At 39.3% G+C, this 20,353-nt stretch overlaps 1 protein-coding gene across 1 annotated transcript in view; it reads left to right on the top strand.

Annotated features, from left to right (window-relative positions):
- LOC134754392 (LIM/homeobox protein Awh) overlaps positions 1-20,353 on the top strand; it is a 126,431-nt gene that overhangs the window by 73,216 nt on the left and 32,862 nt on the right. The gene's annotated exons all lie outside the window — the stretch shown is intronic.

The raw sequence follows: 20,353 nt of genomic DNA, 5'->3' as shown, positions 1-20,353 counted from the left end.
AAATAAAAGCTTTTTATTTTTATTTATTTTATTTATATATATATATATCGTCGTATTCGTATCATCAAAAACGAAATGTCTGTAAATAAACAATTTCTACGTATACCCACACAGCTGTTTTTACATTTCTAAGTTCCGCAGCATAGTAATCCGGATTATCTTTAAAGAAAAGTGCAACCATTAATGCGTCTATGTCTGGTAGGTTGCCGCTATCAGCTTTCACATATTTCGGCTCCATTTTGAGATTCTTATGAATATTGTGCCACTAAGGTCTGTTTTTTTATTCCGTAGACTAAAATGACGTTTCATGTGTATGAGATAACATTTCTTAGTACCACATGAAATGTCATTTTAGTCTACGGAATAAAAAAACAGAATATAGATATACGGATATATCAGAAAACTGTGAAACAATAACTAAAATTAACTAAATACAAATAAAACTGCTAAAACACTCAACACAATCAAGAATGTTTACCCGCGTGTGACGTCATCCGAGCGTTGACTAATCACAGAGCGTTCACGTCCCTGATGAAATTTCAAAAAATATTAAATTTTCTTTTGTTCATTTTCCAAAAAATAAACATAATTTACATTCAAATATAGTGAAATATACTTTATTAGTTTATTATCTTTCAGGATGACAGCAATTCGTTATATATTTTAATGTTGTCAAATACCCTATTATAAATAACAAACGAAACGGTTAACGCCCTCTATACGAGAGTAGGTCAAAGCTAGTGGCGTCATCTGATCGAGAATCAAATTTTCGTGATTTTCGAGGCACGTTTTTCCTTAGAGTGATACATCTATTACGGAGTTATATCTATCTTTGGTACTCGTAATGCCTCAGTAGGTACATATGTCTATGTCTTGTCCTGTTTGAAATCGCGTTACGAATTACGATATGTGTTGTTTTTCTTACGATATTGGTATGGCAAGCACGGATTAAAGTGCTTGCAAGCTTAAGAGGAAAGAGGACCGCCGTTTCTCCATACAAACGTAATCCCCATTTTCCTCTCTGGAATATTTGTACATAATTTGATGTACATTACCCATAACTATACCCATACCCATAACGTTTGACTTTTTTAGATTTTTTGATTATTGTAAAAATTAGGAGCGATAAACAGATTTCATACAAATTTTGAAATGCTCCTAACTCTTATAATAATTAAAAATTAAAAAATAATCAAACGTAGGGGCATAGCTGTGGTTGATATGCAACAAATTGTGTCATAATATTTTCAATAATGTTAATATCGAGAGAGGAAAATGAGGACTACGTTTGTATGAAAAGGTGATTTCGCACCTTTAGGTGGGCCAGGACAGATTCGTATTAAGGCAGTTGGGTTTTAGGCCAGAATCTAAGTAAGTTTACTGTTTAGGTCTGATTTGCTATAGGTATGTTTCTGAATAAAGCAGTTTCGACATACGACTTATGATATGGAAGTCACTTTCTCTTTAAACCAATTTCAGAGTAGGACAGATTCGAATAAAGGGGTCCCGTGACATGACAGTACTACGTCAGATTGGTAACGAGTTGGATTAGGACTAATGCAGTTTCTTATCTCATCCGATTAGCAACGATTCGATTAAGAAATTGAACAAAATCTTTTAATGATGAATAACGTCACACTAAATCATTAGGTAGGTAGGTTAGGTTCGTTAGGTTGCTTTAGATGCCCGAAGGGCAAACCGCCGAGAAATAGGAGCCCCGCATAGCGGGGCTCCGTCGACTCAGGGTAAGAAGGAAATGTTCAATGCACAAGTATCTATTTTGGCATAATGGTACATATTTTGTAGATAATTTTTTAATTTTTTTTTTATAACATAATCCGATCAACATCGAATCGGTCGTACTCGGAATTACACATACTAAGATTCCAATATGTAATTTTCTGTCCCACTCAGAATTCGGCATAATGAGAATCTGAAGTGCTAGGAATTTGAGATTTTAATAACCTAACATTTTAGGAACTTGGATAACTTAGAAAATGCCCTATTCATAATCAAACCTATTTAGAATCCGAATTAAATTGAAACTGGCAACCTTAGAGTCGTACTTACTCAGATTAAGGCCTTAACCTCAACTGATTTAATACGAATCTGTCCTGGCCCGCCTAAAGGATTTCGCACGGGTCCTCCACTTTCGTCTTAAATAAGTAGTGTTATAATGAAGTACAACAACCAAACATGCCGTTATAGTAATTTATTACAGAGAGTTTGATAAAGCGTAATTCTGTCTGTGAGTAGGTGCGGGTCCATATCTATACGATACGGATACGGACTGAAGGCACGGTTTGCATGACATGAACCTATAGATATTGGGCGTGTTTGGTGAACGAAGGGTTTGTACATGATTGTAAAGGTTGTGAAAATATACTATTTCTAATAAAATCTATGTAGAGACAAAATACAAAAAGACAGAGAAATTACTTTTTGAGGTAAATAATATAAAATAAAATAAAATAAAAAAAATAAAAATTACATATTAGTAATAGTAGTCGCCTCTGTGGCGTAGGCCTCCCCCATGCGTTTCCACATTTCTCTGTCGCGGGCCTTTTGCATCCAGTTGTCGCCAACTATTTGTTGAAATGTATCCCTCCATCTTTTCCTCGGATGTCCAGGATTTCTATTTCCATCATACGGAAGCCATTCTGTCAGCCGTTTGGTCCACCTATTATCTTCCATCCTACATATGTGGCCTGCCCATTGCCACTTAAGCCGCCGAGCTTTTATCTTTGCATCCTCTACTTTGGTATTATTTACCTTTACCCCAAAGTAGAGGTAAATAATATATTATTATTTAATTCTACATATTTTTTCAATATAAGTACCTAATTCCCTTTTAAAGTCAGAAGGTATAAATAAATGTACAAAAATACATACGTAATTATAAAAGCACATTTAGGGTCCCGAGCCACGAGAATCACATTGCGTTCAGAATTATTTATTTAACAGAACTATTTATTTATCAGAATCACAGACAAGACGGCAAAAACGGCAGTTACTGTTACTAATATATTATCATTTATTAATCGTTAAAAAAATCATGCTTACCTATATATCAACTTATTTGACTATTTAGTTCAAAGTACAAACAAGGTAGGTATAAAATTCCCGTGAGACTTAACATATTAAAATAATTTTAATAAATAAGTAGGTAATTAAAATTTAAACTACTTTGTTTAAAAATTGAATCCATATATCAAAACAACAAAAAAAACCGGCCAAGTGCGAGTCGGACTCAACAAGTCGCACGTAGGGTTCCGTACCATTACGCAAAAAAACTGCAAGGAGCAAACTAGTGCCCCACTTAAATATTTTTTATTCTGTTTTTAGTATTTGTTGTTATAGTGGCAACAGAAATACATCATCTGTGAAAAATTCAACTGTCTAGCTATCACGGTTCATGAGATACAGCCTGGTGACAGACGGACAGACAGACAGCGGTCTTAGTAATAGGGTCCCGTTTTTACCCTTTGGGTACGGAACCCTAAAAAGAATATCGCTTTATGGTACTGCGAGCGATTAAACTAGTATAATAGGGATGATGACACATGTTGAATTTTATAACAAAATCTAGTAAAATAGATAGCAAATGAGCAATTTATCACAATTTTTATTTAAAAAACTTGCGCCTGCAGAAAACAACTGTTTTCGGTGAATGCACATTTTCTACTAAATATGTAATATCAAATGTGGCCTTTAAAGTAGGTATTATTTTTCTTGTTTTAGTACCATTAGGGTATGAAAGATATAAAGTAAAATAAACATTCTAATTTTCTACCTGATTGAATACCTCCTCCTTATATCGAATTTAACACGTTCACTGTCCCCATACAAAATGCTACTCGTATGACAAAGTCACACGTCCAAGTGTGCTTTCATTTTAAAGTTGTGAACCCATAGTGGCAGCACGCGGACTCCTGATAAACACCTTTATGTCCCCACATCGGGGGCACCCGGACAGGGAACATGTTCAACTGTAGTGAGTCATCATCATAATACCTACCACATAATATTTTAAAGTTGTGAACCCATAGTGGAAGCACGCGGACTCCTGATAAACACCTTTATGTCCCCACATCGGGGGCACCCGGACAGGGAACATGTTCAACTGTAGTGAGTCATCATCATAATACCTACCACATAATATTTTAAAGTTGTGAACCCATAGTGGAAGCACGCGGACTCCTGATAAACACCTTTATGTCCCCACATCGGGGGCACCCGGACAGGGAACATGTTTAACTGTAGTGAGTCATCATCATAATACCTACCACAGCATAAGTACGTAATATACTTATAATATAGTTATGTAACCTGAAGGAAGAGCGGCGCCACCCAACACAGGCATTTTGCTTACCGGGTGGCTCCATCACCTTATATTATGAAATAAGTGTGTCTTACGCAATAAAGAATTTTTGAATTTTTGAATTAAAAATAATAATAATAATAATAAAGGGCAGCTTGTGGCGAGCTGTTGGGGAGTGACGACCCCACGGACCCGAGTGCTCCAGAGAGTCGGCCAGGGTCTCCATCTCCGGCGTGTCTTCGTCGGTCGGAGTGGACCCCAAGGGGACCCGCAGGACTCTCAGCTCTGGCTTGCCTTCATTGGCCGTCCAGAGGGGAGTCGTAAGAGCTATATGCTCCAGGGGTGGAAGTGAAAGATGCATAAGACGCGAGTTGGCACAGTGGCTGCTAACAGCCACTGGGTAGAAAGCGGCGCACACCTCTCGACACCCCTGAGCCGCTCACACCGGTGTTGCTCCTGGTCGTCTTCACGACGGCAGTTTCAGGGGCCCATCTAGTCAGCGGCAAGTCACCACCTGCCTCGATAACGTGTATTAACATTGTTATGGCAGGTGTCCGGAGTTCTTTACAATAGCCCAGTCTCATTGTCCACCCAAACTTCAATCCATAGACCAGTATACTGTTCACTTTTTCTGCAATAGTCCCAATGCCTGCTGCGACCGGTTCATGGGTGTCTATTGTTGCGCCTGTGAACGGGTTCCAGCAGGCGTTCTACATGACATTAAAGCTCTCCAAGGGGCCTCTACGTGTTGGATCTATATCCCCACGCAAGCCTATCAAAAGACCGGGATTTATAGACCCGTGATATCCAAGGAGATACAAATAATAATAATAATAAAAAAAAAAAAAAAAATGACGCTGTCAACTTCAAACGTGTTTTTCTAATTTCTCTTAAATTATTTTCTATATTTTGTATTTACGTGTTGATTTTTAAGTTACTTTTATGGGAAATGGTACCCTAGACATGTCTACATACTATCAAGTATATATCGGGTATAAGCTACCATAAATATGTTCGACATGTACTACAAGATACATACGTCAAAATGATAAATAAAATAAAAATAAAAAGCCTTATTTCCCGCTAAATTATTACAGATACATTATTAACGATTTCTTGCTTTATGATGGTTAGTAAAAAAAATTTTTTTTTTTTTTTTGCTTAAATACTAGTTTTTGGTTGTTAGTTGCTTATAAATATTTACTAAATAATTTGTATATAACAGGAACCCCTCTCAGGTGAAGGCCTCTTCCAAAGTTTGCCATTTTGATCGGTCAAGTGCGGTTTGATGCCAGTTTGGTCCAGCTATTTTAATGATGTCCTCGTCCCAGCGTGAGTGTGGCCTTCCACTGCGTCGCTTGCCTTGAGGGCCTTTCCATAGGGTGACGATTTTCGTCCATCTGCGGTCTTTAAGTCGTGCCACATGTCCGGCCCATCGCCATTTCAACTTTTGAGCTTGGTTGAGAGCATCTATAGTTTTAAGCGCGGTTCTTATCTTCGTGTGTCGTATCTTTTGAATTTTTTTCAAGTTCAACATGCTACGTTCCATACCTCTTTGGCATGTAATTATTAAATTCTGGATTTTTTTGGTGAATTTCCACGTTTGACTTGCATATATTAAACATGGAATTATACATGCGTTCATAACTTTCCTTTTCAGCTTTATTGGCATTTTACTTTTAAACACTTCCTTAAGACTCCAGTACTTATTCCATGTAATTTTTATTCTCCTCTCTACTTCTAGTTCATTGTTATTTCTGTTGAATCCAATTTGCTTCCCTAAATATATATATTGTTCCACATATTCTAGTAATTCATTATCTAAAGTGATGTTTGATTTTCTGTGATTTGACATGATTTTTGTTTTTGAAATGTTCATTTCAAGTCCTACTTGCCGACTAGCTTTATGTAGAGTTTCGACCATGTACTGCAGATTCGGTGCTGTTTCCGCCAGTAGTACTAAATCGTCCGCAAATCTAAGGTGACTTAAGGTTTTTCCTTGTATCAATAAGCCCTGTTTTTGCCAATCTAGTTTGCTAATAATGTTTTCTAAAATAGCAATAAAGATTCTTGGGGACAAGGGATCGCCTTGCCTTACTCCTCTTTTTACTTGAAAGCTTGGACCAATCGTTTCTAGTTTTACTCGGCTCGTTAAGTTACTTTTATGGGAAATGGTACCCTAGACATGTCTACATACTATCAAGTATATATCGGGTATAAGCTACCATAAATATGTTCGACATGTACTACAAGATACATACGTCAAAATGATAACGAGAAGCAAAACACGCAGTCAATCAGCGTCTCTACAATGCGCACGTTCACCACCCTCGCCCGCTTCGTCCGTCTCCTCGCAATCGTCGTCGGGCGATGAATTCGCCACCGCGCCCGACACCAGCGAGTCGAGCGACGAGTGCGGGCCGCCGCCGCCGCCGCCGCCACGACCACCTGCGCGACGAGGGCGGCCACCGCTGCCGGCACGCTTGGGGCCTGCGGGACATCCTGCCCCGCCCACGGCTCCCGCTGCCGGTGGTGTAGTGCGTCGCATGCGATGGTCTCAATCCACGAATGAGAACGTCATGCGCGCCTACTATGGGGCTACAGAGGGGGGAACTAATCTATCCGCGTATCGTGTCCGGATGCATCCTCTGTTTCAGGCCTTTGAACCGACCATCGACGTCACTGCGCAACGACTATCGGATCAGGTGCGTGTCATTCAGCGGCTAAAGCGGTTGGATGACTCGACACTTGATCGGCTTCGCCTGGAGGCTCTCTCTGCTCGCGCGGCCTCCACCTCGGCGCGGGACCCGCCCGCCACGTTGCCGGATCCGGTGCCGGCACCCGACCAGGCACCGGGGGCGCCGCGGGTGGATCTCAGTGCCGACGAGGAGGAGTTCGCGCAGAGTGTGAGTAGCACAGCCAATGAGCAACTGAGGAGGACTCTGGAAGAGGCAATTACACAGTATCGCTCCGCACCCGACACTAGGCCACGATTACCACGTTTGCCTATGAATAGACGCAATCTAGCGATAATGGGAGCCCTAAACGCTTTGCTAGAGCCATATTTGCGGACTAGTAAAGATTTAGAAGATACGCACTCGATCATGTACTGCGGTGCCATCGCGGCGTGCCGTGTTGCTCGAGTCAAGTTTCCGGACGCTGAACGTGCACCTAGGACCGCCGGAGGTGTCCCTGCATGGCAAGCGCGGATCGAGCGACGTATCAGCTCGTTTAGGACTCTCATTGCAAAGCTGATCTGCTTTAGGGGGGGCAATAATCGCCCCCGAGTAATGCGCTTTGTGAACCAGGCGTTCGCGGGGACGGATATCAGGCCCCGCGACTACATGGCCAATGTTACAGAGCGCGTCGACTTTCTAAAGCAGAAAGTCTATGCATGGGCAAACCGTATTCGCCGCTACAGAGAGCGTGTGGATCGATTCCAACAGAATCGTCTTTTCCAGAGTGACCAAAGGAAGGTGTACCGAAGGTGGGAGGAAACCAACCTTCGCGCGTCCGACACGCAGACGCCGGATGCTACTGTCATGACTGACTTCTGGCGTAGCATCTGGTCGGTGCCTGTCGGACACACAGAGGGGAGTTGGATGAGTGTTGTTGAGCATGAGTGCGAGTCCATCGAACCTATGGGGGCAGTCACCATCAGCCCCGATGACATAAGTTGTGCCATCCGCACGGCCCAGAACTGGAAAAGTCCTGGGCCGGATGGATTGCACAACTTCTGGCTAAAATGGTTCCGATGCTCGCACTCCTGCTTGGCAGCACAATTTCAACAAGCCCTCGAGCTTGGTTCTCTCCCACCTTCCTTAACAACTGGTGTCACCTTCCTGCTCTACAAGTCCGGTAGTACCACGGAAGCGAAGAACTACAGACCCATCACATGCTTGCCTACACTCTACAAGCTCCTTACATCCATTTTGAGAGCAAAAATCAACGCGCATATTGTCGCAAACAATATTTTGGCCTCCGCTCAAAATGGATGTAGGGTTGGGTCCCGTGGTACTAAAGAGCTCCTCCTCATAGACATGACCATATGCCAACAAGTTCGTCGGAACGGGGGGGCCCTCTCGGCCGCCTGGATTGACTATAAGAAGGCCGATGATTCGGTGCCTCACTCATGGCTGAGAAGGGTATTGGAGCTGTATAAACTTGATGCAGCTTTAATATCCTTCCTAAGTGCATGTATGAGGCAGTGGATCACAGTCCTTCGTCAACCAGGAGGTGGAGATGACCGCCCTGGCCCGCAGGACTTTATAAGGATCGAGCGAGGAATATTTCAGGGTGACAGTCTGAGTCCCCTGTGGTTCTGCCTAGCTCTGAATCCCCTGAGCACCCCGCTGAAGGATTCAGGGTTAGGTTGCCGGCTTCGGAGAGAGGGTGAAGTCATTTCTCACCTTCTGTACATGGATGACCTCAAACTATTTGCGCCAAATAACCAAGACTTGATGGTGCTACTGAAAACCACAGAAGTTTTCAGTACCGCCATCAGAATGGAGTTTGGTGTCGATAAGTGTGCGGTTATGCATGTACAGCGGGGGAAGGTTGTAAGTTCAATAAATTTACAACTTTCTGAGACTATGTCTTTCAGATCTATCTCTGAATCAGAAACCTATAAATACCTTGGTATGTCACAGTCGTTAGGTATTGAGGATGAGGGTATTAGACGGACGGTGAAGGAGCGCTTTTTCAGTCGGCTCACAAAAGTCCTTAACAGTCTTTTGTCAGGAGGCAACAAAGTGCGCGCCTTCAACGCCTGGGTAATGCCCCTACTCATATACTCCTTTGGCATACTAAGGTGGACTCAGACCGAGCTGGATGCCCTGGATCGGAGGGTCCGGCTACTGCTCACCACACACCGTATGTTACACCCACGCTCGTCAGTTATGAGATTGTACATCCCACGGAAGTGTGGAGGCCGAGGCTTCCTAAACGCCAAAGATCTCCACAACCGCGAGGTGTGCAATCTCAGGAATTATTTCCTTAACAACGAGTGTGGGATACATTGTGACGTGGTGGCAGTAGACAGGAAACTCACGCCGCTCTCCTTGGCAAACGAGAACTGGCACAAACCTGTGGTACAAAGTACTGCGGACCGCAGGGCGGTATGGAAGGATAAGCAGCTACACGGGCGGTTCTACAAGGCCCTCACGGGACCCGATGTAGACCTGCTCGCGTCGGTGAACTGGTTACGATTCGGGGACCTCTTCGGAGAAACCGAGGGTTTTGCCTGTGCAATTGCGGACGAAGTTATGATGACGAACAACTATCGGAAATATATCCTGAAGGACGGTACAGTCGACATTTGTCGGGCATGCCGCCGTCCCGGAGAGTCACTCAGGCATATCATTTCCGGTTTTTCTCATCTTGCTAACGGCGAGTACTTGCACAGACATAATCTCGTAGCCAGGATTATTCACCAGCAGCTTGCTCTTCTATATGGCCTTGTGGACCGCGAAGTACCGTACTACAAGTATTTGCCTGTGCCAGTTCTCGAGAATGGTCGTGCCACGCTCTATTGGGATCGGTCTATCATCACTGACAGGACTATTGTAGCCAATAAGCCTGACATCGTGCTGATAGATCGAACGCAGCGCCGGGCAGTGCTCGTCGACGTCACCATCCCCCATGATGAGAATCTCGTGAAGGCCGAGAAGGACAAGTCCAGCAAGTACCTAGACTTGGCTCACGAGATAACCGCCATGTGGAATGTTGACTCGACGATCATTGTTCCTATAGTCGTGTCAGCGAACGGTCTCATTGCGAAGAGTCTCGACCAACACCTAGAGAGACTCTCGCTGGGTGGTTGGATCAAGGGTCAGATGCAGAAGGCGGTGATCTTGGACACGGCGCGGATAGTCCGCCGGTTCCTCTCTCTGCGGCCCTGACCACCGGCAGCTTGGGCCCTGCCTCGCTGCTGGCGGCACCCTAGGTTAGGTTTTTTATAATGTGTTTATATGTATTTTGTATTGTTTTGTTAGTGTTTTATATTTTACTTTTATATACATATTATAAAAATCCTAACTTAAGAAAAAAGATTAATAAAGAGAAATAATAATAATATTTTAAAGTTGTGAACCCATAGTGGAAGCACGCGGACTCCTGATAAACAGCCTTTATGTCCCCACATCGGGGGCACCCGGACAGGGAACATGTTCAACTGTAGTGAGTCATCATCATAATACCTACCACATAATATTTTTACTGTTTTATACATGGGTTTTTAATTAGTACGTCTCCTTTATCACTCATCCATTCGCGCAGAGGAGACGCCGCGGACTCATCAGCCCCGCCGTCTACTCTTGTGTTTTAAAGTCGGTAAAAAAATGGCAAAACAACTTTATCAAATAGCATTGTAGAGGGTTTATTTATTTCGTTCAGAGTTCAGACAAATAATTATGTTAATCCCAAGTGTATATTTTACTAGCATTACATAGTACATCAAAGGGGTGTAATATTTATACAACAGTTTTATTGGATTACACCCCCGCTCCGCGCCGGGACAATCAAATAAATACTGTTTGCGCCGCGGCTTTGTCTGCGGGCGCGCACATGTTGCCGGCGGCGTCGAGATAATTATTGTGTCGCTAAACTAATTTCCGCGGCCCTTACTGTGTTATCATGTGTAATTGTTGTAATTTGTTTTAATAGTTACTAGTCAGGTCATACTTTTGACAAAATCGATTTCGACTGGCAAATCATGTTACTTTTTGGCAACCGAGTTTTTTAACCTAATTTGACCCCGCTGAATCCGAATTTGCCGGTTGCTCGATCGAAAACTTGACCGGAAGTGAGATATTCAAGATGGCGGCCATTATTTCCGACCCTAATTTTACCTCAAAAAGGAACAATACCGTACTACTTTTTTCGCACCAAGAGTGCAGCATAACAGTAGTCAGAACGAAATACAAATAAATGTCCCTAATGAAGGTAATCTGCGCATTTTCCATCAAAATGTGCAAGGTTTAAAGTCTAAGGTTAGTCAAATTGAAATCTTTGCTGATTCGGCAAAAAATGATGTATTATGTTTTTCTGAATCTTTCTTAAAAAGACACGAGGCATCTATTTTACTAATCGAGGAATACAAAATGGCCAGACAAAAAAGACGCGCGGAGGAGTTTGTATTTATTTTAAAAACTCTATAACATGTCATAATGTACAGTGGGTTACGGATATGTCTATCGAACAACATTTTGAAACCTGTGGGATTTTCTTACCCGAACTTAACCTTGTTATTGTATGTGTGTATCGAAGCCCAAATAGCGATATTGAAATATTTATGAAGAATTTTGAAACTCTACTTAGTAAGTTAACACTTCGGGCTAGACAGTTGAAACGAAAGCTAGTTGTTGCAGGGGATTTCAATATAAACTTATTAAATAATGCCACAGCTCAAAAAAAGAATCTCTCGACTCTTAGAAATTTTAATCTTTGTCACACAATTAAGGAACCAACAAGAATTAATGTTCAGTCTCAGACATGCATTGATAATATTTTAACCAATTGCTCTAAATATAGTGCTAACGTTTTAAATTTGGGAATATCAGACCATACTGGCCAAATAATTATAATACCAACTAGTCTTAGCTTTAAGGAAAAGCATTGGTATAAGAAAATTAGGCGAATAGATTACCATCTAGACATATTTTTAAAATACTTAAAGCAAATGAACTTTACGAGTGTCTTCATGGAGTCAGATCCAAACGCTGCTTATAACGAATTCATAAACGCATTTACAATGATATTCAACCTCTGCGTGCCACATGAGAGTGTAAAAATGTATCATAGGAAGAGGCAAAATTGGAAATCGCGAGGCATCTTAAAGTCTAGTAAAAGCAAACGTATAATGTATTTAGGAATACAGAAAAATAAGCGAGATGACACTATATTATACAGCTATAAAAAATATTGTAAAATGTTAAAGAGAGTTATACGTCTATCTAAAATTATAACAAATGATAATTTTATAAAAACAAGTGTTAATAAATCTAAAGCTACTTGGGGCTTAATTAAAAAACATACAAGTACTACAAATTCAATACCAACTATGATCTTCTGCTATATCAGAAGCATTTGATAAACTTATCAAATGCTTCTGATAATTTAACACATATTTTATTAATCAAAACGCACACAGCTCTACTCAATCGCCAAAATATAAATCATCTCAAATAAACACTACAAATAGCATATTCTTAGCTCCCGTAGACACTTATGAAATTAAAAGAATTGTTAGACAATTAAAGAATAAAAAGAGTACAGGTTATGATTGCATACCTATGACACTCATTAAGTCGTGCATAGACCAAATTGCTGAACCTCTTGTTTATATTATAAATTTGACGCTCGAATCTGGCATATTTCCCAACCATCTGAAAAAAGCGCTGATTAAACCGCTATACAAAAAAGGCAACCTAACTGATATGGGAAATTATAGACCAATAGCATTACTTCCTGCTTTTTCCAAGGTATTCGAAAAAGTTATTCACGAAAGGCTAAGCAAGTTTCTCAATAAAAATGGTACCTTAAGCCCACCCCAATTTGGATTTCAAAAAGGGAAATCGACCTCACTGAGCAACACTGAGCTGACAACGTTAATGAGCGTAAACCGTGCGTTTCCCTATTGATTGATATGTCAAGAGCTTTTGACTGTGTGCTACATAACGTACTTTTACAGCAACTTGAACACATAGGAGTTAGAGGGAACGCATTGCAGCTATTCAAAAGCTATTTAACCAATAGAGAGCAAGCTGTGCTTATTGAACAATATGATAGGCAAAACAAAATAATTGAGCACAAACAATCTACCTTTCAAAAGGTTTTACTGGGGGTACCTCAGGGAAGCGTATTGGGTCCACTTCTTTTCTTATTTATTTTAACGAACTTTCAAATAAAATTGAGGAACCATGTGTGATGTTTGCAGATGATGCGACTATATTATTTTCATGTGAAAATAGGGATACAGATATGAACGATAATATTAAGCGCAGCCTTAGAACACTTCTAGATAGGCTTGAGACTAAATGAGACTAAGCTGATTCATTTAAGGCATTATAAAACTCCACCAACTCCTTTAGATATATTTGACGCCGGAACTCCTATTGAGGAAATTGCAAGTGCTAGCTTTCTTGGTGTTAAAATAGACTCTCATTTAAATTGGAAGACTCATATTGAGTACATAAATAGCAAGATTTCAAGTAGTTGTTATGCCTTATCAATACTTTCACAAACATGTTCCGAAACTGTAGTAATTATATTTGTATTTAGTCCGAGATAATTACTAGAAGAAGAAGCTCGCCTTTTCGTTGTCCTACGCGATTTTCAGCCACTAAAAAGAAAAAACAACTGGCAACATTGCCGTCATCTGTCTGTCACTTTTCCTTTTCGCGTCCATCGCGTATGTATCGTTATTGTTTCAAATTATAAAAATTCATAGTTTTTTGCTAGTTTTTTTCCATTATTATCAATATAATTATGTCAGAACTAGAAATAATGTATAAAGAAAGTGTTGAGGTTGTATTTGTATTTGTATAGTTTTTGATACTTATTTATTGTCTATGTTTAGTTTTAAGTTTCTTTTCTAGAACTCTATTTTTAAACCCTTGACGTATGTCTGTAATTCATGTTTTTATGTCAGTACTTTATTAAATCTGGTGCGAATAAGTCAACTGCTTGTGTTACTTTTCCATAACTATCGAAATTCCCCTTCTAAATCCCTCTTCCTCTTTTATCTCCTCTTCTTCATTCTCCTCTTCTACATTTGGTCCTTCGAGCCGGATTAGGCTCTCTTTCATGTAGTGTGGCATTCAGAGCCGTTCACCTGGAACTTGTACATTCCCTTTCTGCTGACTCTGCGATCATGAGCTTGCGACGCTTTATTGATAGGATAGGCTCTCCCAATACGATATTTTCTGACAACGGTACATGTTTTGTTGGTGCCGACCGAATCTTACGAGAATTTTATCGAAGAGAGGTCAATGATTTTGCTGCTAACAGAGGTATAAAAAGGAGCTTTATCCCTGCCGCTGCTCCTTTTTTCGGCGGATGTTGGAAAATACTGATTCGCACCGTCAAAGTCGCTCTGAATGCCACACTACACGAAAGAGAGCCTAATCCGGAAGTCCTAGTGATACTCCTCCTAGAAGCGGAGGCAATTGTAAACTCTCGACCTCTGACTCATGTCCCTGTTGGCCCAGAAGACCAAGAAACCCTGACACCCTTTCATTTTCTGATCGGCTCATCCTCGAACCAGGTTCTTACCGCAACCCTTGACGACCGAGACCTCCTAAGAGGTGCTGATTGGAGAAAGGCGTTAAGATTGGCCGACCACTTTTGGAACCGATGGGTCAAAGAAATTCTGCCAACCATGCAACCTCGCCAGATAGGAGAGAACAGAGAACGCGACCTAGCTGTTGGCGACTTAGTTATCGTTGTGGATCAGAACTTGCCCAGAGGAACCTGGCCACGTGGACGCATTGTTGCAACATTCCCTGGCAGAGACGGAGTAGTTAGGGTGGTGGACGTAGCCACATCAGGTGGAATCCTTCGCCGACCCTCCAAGAAATTGGTCAGGCTAGAGACATAGTCCTACTTCATACCTAGCCTGGCTAGTTTTTGTGTGCTTTCGCACACAAGGGGGTGGGATGTTGAGGTTGTATTTGTATTTGTATAGTTTTTGATACTTATTTATTGTCTATGTTTAGTTTTAAGTTTCTTTTCTAGAACTCTATTTTTAAACCCTTGACGTATGTCTGTAATTCATGTTTTTATGTCAGTACTTTATTAAACCTGGTGCGAATAAGTCAACTGCTTGTGTTACTTTTCCATAACTATCGAAATTCCCCTTCTAAATCCCTCTTCCTCTTTAATCTCCTCTTCTTCATTCTCCTCTTCTACAGAAAGTGTTACAGAGTGTAAATTAAGTGGAAATATGCAAATAGTGAAATAACTGTAAGTAACCTTGATCACAATTCTGATTTCTTGGTTTTTAAAGTAATAATACATGGTTCCCGTGGGGTAACCTGCTAAAGGCCTGTCAAATTAAAATCTCATTCTTCCCGTGGGGAAGTTTGAGGGCAAAATATTATAATTATCACATTTATACACCTAACCTCAACTTGAGGATATTCGCGCGGCGAAAAGTGTTTTTTACTAAATGATTTTATCTAGGTGTTATACTTATAAAAATATGAAAAAAATATGAATATACCTTCCCGTGGGGTGGGTATTTGTTGCAAAGCATTCGCTCCATCGTGTGACGATGTGCGATCTGTCCGTGGGACATAGACTTTAATTTGATGATTTTATCCGAGTTATACCTATGACCAACCCATGGGGTTAGTTATCAGCATCTGTTGAAAGTCATTCACTCCATCGTGTGACGATGGGGTATCCGTCCGTTGGATGGAGATGGACTTCATTATGATTCAACCTATTTTGGTAGAGAACTATAGACTTTACTTAAATTTAGAGGTCCAAACAGAGCTGCCGTATGTAAGCCAGAGTTAAGAACCTGTCACAATCAAATGGGAATGTCCCACATTTGAGTACCAGCCATAGTGGCTGTTGACAATTATTTTCACAGGCTAATCATAATTTACTTGTAGTCTTCTGGATGCCTATAAGCTCATAATACACTATCATTGATGCACTCTTTGGAGTCTTAAAATTACATGAATAATAATGAAGCATTATTATTGCAAATAATTAAAAATGCTATATTTTTAATCATACTGTCATAAGTATTTGATGTGGGCTGTTATTCAGAAGTGAACTAACTTTTTAAAGAACCCTGTACTAAATTTTTACAATATTTATTTCAAGAGATAAAAATTTACTTAGATAAATTGATGACTTCAGTGGTTTTTAGACCCAAATTTAATAATCTTTATAAAGTAAGATTGTGACAATTACTTAAGTGTGCTTCTAACATGCATATTGCAAGTTATACTTGTGCAAGTATACTGAATACTTTTATTTCAGCGGTACAATATATTCATTCAAGTACCTATTCCCATAGTGGGGGCTTCATTAGCAAATATTTCATAGCAAAAATAGAAATAAAGAAAATATACTAATGGGTATACTTGTGGTAGGCAGTTTTTTATATATCACTACATACCAATATTGATTTTGATCAATTAGCCTGACCGAACAATACCTTACAAATTTCATCCTTTACGGCCTCATTTTTCTGACAGTACAGCGGTTCTTAAAGTCCCTTTCACCAAAATTAAATGGCCAAGATGCATACCTACTATGCAAAGTAAATAAACTTGTTATTTAAGAACAAGGTATTGCTTTTTAGTTTTTTTTTTGGGGTATCTAATTCCCTTCAGAAAATTCATTAGAAAGCTGTTGTTACATTTTTATCTTCCATGTTTACTATTTGTAAACAAGCATGAGTCATTCATATTAAAATGATGTTATCATCAATATTAAAAAACAAGATGGAATCTTAGCAAGGATGTGAATTTATGCTAAACATACTCGTATAATGAATAACTTCAAATGGTTTTGGAAGATATATAATGATGTTAATGATTTACATAATTATATTCGGCTTTCATTGTAAATAGGTGCACAAATAAAGCCTTAATGTATTACTTATCTACCAGTCAACGATTGGACTGAGAACAGTAAGTATTTGTGTGAATTGGTAATATTGGTATTCATTACCTATGTATTTAGAACATCGCTTAGTTCTTGGGATATGTTAAATCCCTTAATGTGTTTATTTCCCTACTAAATTAAACTCAGGCCTATAGGATTTTAATGACAATGTAGGTAGTTCATATCAGGATTAGTTAAGTGTATGTATTTAGATAAATTAGGTAGGTAGGTAGGTAGGTAGTAGTACGGATGTATTTAGGTTTTTTTTTTAGGTTGGTGAAATTACATTGTTTTTGATCAGAATACAATATTTATATCAGTAAAATTAAGAAGAAGGATCGTGACTTGGGTCCTTTTAACAAATGATCAAAATGGTCGCAATTACTTCCTTATCACAGATATGAAACAGTATATACAGAATAATTAATTAATAGCATAGAGTAACTTATACTAGAGCGGTACTGTCATAGTAAATTTTGTAACCCCAGTAAATTCACTGCCATCTGTCGACACACTTTAAAACTAAAAATGAAGATTTATAAAAATACGATAGAATGTATTTAAATATAGATAAATGTTTTTTTTTTATTTGCATTAATTATTTTTATGATTTTGACCCATGTTCTTTCACTGATATGCGTTAAAATTGTTAAATAACAAACGAAACCGTCAACGCCATCTATACGACTGTAGGCCAAAACTAGTAGCGCCCTCTGAACGAGAATCAAATTTTCTTGATTTTCGAGGCACGTTTTTTCCTTAGACTGTATCCATCTATTACGGAGTTATATCTATCTTTGTTAATAGTTAAATAAATTGTTGTTTCAACTATACCAACAGTTCGATAGCTGGCAGAGATATTGATACTTTTGTTTTGGCTTTGGTACGTTTGGGAGAGATCATCTCACCTCATAGTAATAGGTTTTTTAGTTTGGTATATAAACTGGACTAAAGGTGTTTAATATAAAATGGTGAAACATGTTTTCAAACTTTTTTGTTGTTATCTTTATAAATCCACACATGACACAAGTAACACAATATAATCATATGGTTGGCATTTAATTTTGCAATGAATACTAACTTTTTACAGTCTGGCAAACGGCGTGTACAAGACAAAACGTGTACAATGTACCTACGTTCACCAACATTATTGTTTGGGCAGCCGCATTTTTTACATTTAGAGGTTTTGCTAATAAATTTAGCATGTGTACAATTTCATTATAAAGTGAATATCTAACAAATCCTATCCCTATAATAGGACGAAGAGGAACTTGGGACAATTTTGAAAGTCAAGTAAAGTAGTGATTAGTGATCTATGATAGAAGCAATTAATTGTACTTGCATCTTACACAAGATAAGAAGTAAAGATTACTTTAACAAACTATGTATCATAAACAACTGTACAGGTCCAGACCGCGCGAGGCTTTTGGCGGTCGGAGCCCGGGAAGCGGGTTACTGGCTACATGCCCATCCTTCGCCTAATACTGGTACTTTCTTGGATCCGGCCTCCCTTAGACTGGCGACTGGTTTGCGACTCGGGGTTTCGGTGTGTACGCCACACATATGCTCTTGTGGCACGGACGTGGACCGACTGGGACACCATGGATTATCTTGTCAAAAAAGTGCCGGCCGTTTTTCAAGACATGCGTCGCTTAATGACATAATCCGTCGGTCTCTTGCCAACATCAATGTACCCGCTCTTCTTGAGCCGACTGGCATTATCAGAGATGATGGCAAGAGGCCCGATGGGATGTCCTTGGTTCCTTGGAGCTTGGGACGGATGTTGGTGTGGGATGCTACCTGCGTAGACACACTGGCACCGTCCCACCTCCAACGGACTAATGTAAAAGCGGGCGGAGCGGCGGAAAGCGCCGAAATTTTAAAACGTAATAAATATAAGAGCCTCGGTAGAGAGTATCACTTCGTTCCATTTGGAGTTGAAACTCTAGGTCCATGGGGTCCCAGCGCGCATAAGTTGTTTGCAGAAATCGCGAAGCGTCTGGTTGACGTAACTGGTGACCGAAGAGCTGGCGGCTTTCTCGCACAACGTATCAGCATTGCGATACAGCGAGGAAATGCCGCCAGCATCCTTGGTACAATGCCTCAAGGGCCTATTCTAGATTTAAGCTAGTTATTAATTTCGTTTACGTAGTACCATACAATTAGTATAAAAATTAAAACTTTTATTTGTATAATTAGGTAACCCAAAATATGTTGGGAATTAGAATGAAAACATGATGTTGTGTATCATATACCGATGATAGGTATTATACACTCTATTTTTGATATACCAATAGCCCCAATAGGTACTGGTTAAAATTGCTTCACAGCCATTTCACAGCTTAAATTAATAGTAAAAAATGCTAATTACAACACAACTTTTTTACATGGAGTGTATAATATACGTAAACGTACGTACATATTCAATGGTCCCAAAATTAATTAAAATTTACAGATAATGGACATGGGTGTGTCTCCAAATTAAGTACACAATCCTATTGGGCACCTAAAGAAGATAAATTGTTAATAATAATAATAATACTTAGGAATATTATTTTATTACATTCAATCCAGTTTTAATGTGTAATGTTTCCCTTTTTGTGAAGTGCATATTGACAGAGATGCATCAACAATGTACTATTAAATATGTTAGCATTCTTAGCGTAGATTATAGTAATATAGGGATTGCTTTACGCCAATATACCTATAGGTGGTTTGTGAGTAAATTTGTATAAGTGCTTAATTTGCAGTAAATTATGTTAATGCCACTTTACACTTTAATTACCTACTTAACGGTCTAAGGATTATCCTATCTACATTAAAGTTTACAACTTAGATGAATCAAATAAGTAACCACATAGTGGTGGAATTTAGGAAGTCAGCTTAAGGCTTTTTGCAAATAACACCTAATATGTGCACGTTCAAGCACTTGGAACCAAGTTATAATACTGTTTTCATAAGACTATATGTAGTAATGTGAAAATCTTAGAGACCAAACTGTAATAAAGACTGTAATGTTATTAATATTATATTATACGAGTATTATATGTTGAATGTCACCAAAAAATCTCAAGTTTAAACATTTACCTACATGTTATAATTTACAAATCATGTTATAATCATAGTTTTCTGAAGTTAAATTGTAGGTATCCAGTTTAGTTTACTTATTTATGGCAAAAGGATAAAGTGAAGCGAGACTATTATTATTTGTTTATTTAATCCTTACTTTTAAAAAGAGATCATATTCACTTTAAAGTTAGTACAGATTATTTACAAGTGTCTCAAATTAGTTAGGTACTGAAAGAAAAGGTATTATAGGTACTCTATATATCCTTATTACAGTAGACATATAATTCCTTGTTGTAAATTTGTGGGAATAATCCTAACATGTAATAGTAAATTATCATA

This window comes from Cydia strobilella, chromosome Z, assembly GCF_947568885.1.
Source record: "Cydia strobilella chromosome Z, ilCydStro3.1, whole genome shotgun sequence".
Classification (NCBI taxonomy): domain Eukaryota; kingdom Metazoa; phylum Arthropoda; class Insecta; order Lepidoptera; family Tortricidae; genus Cydia; species Cydia strobilella.
Note: the sequence above shows the minus strand (reverse complement) of the source record. Positions and strands in the feature narration are given on the sequence as shown.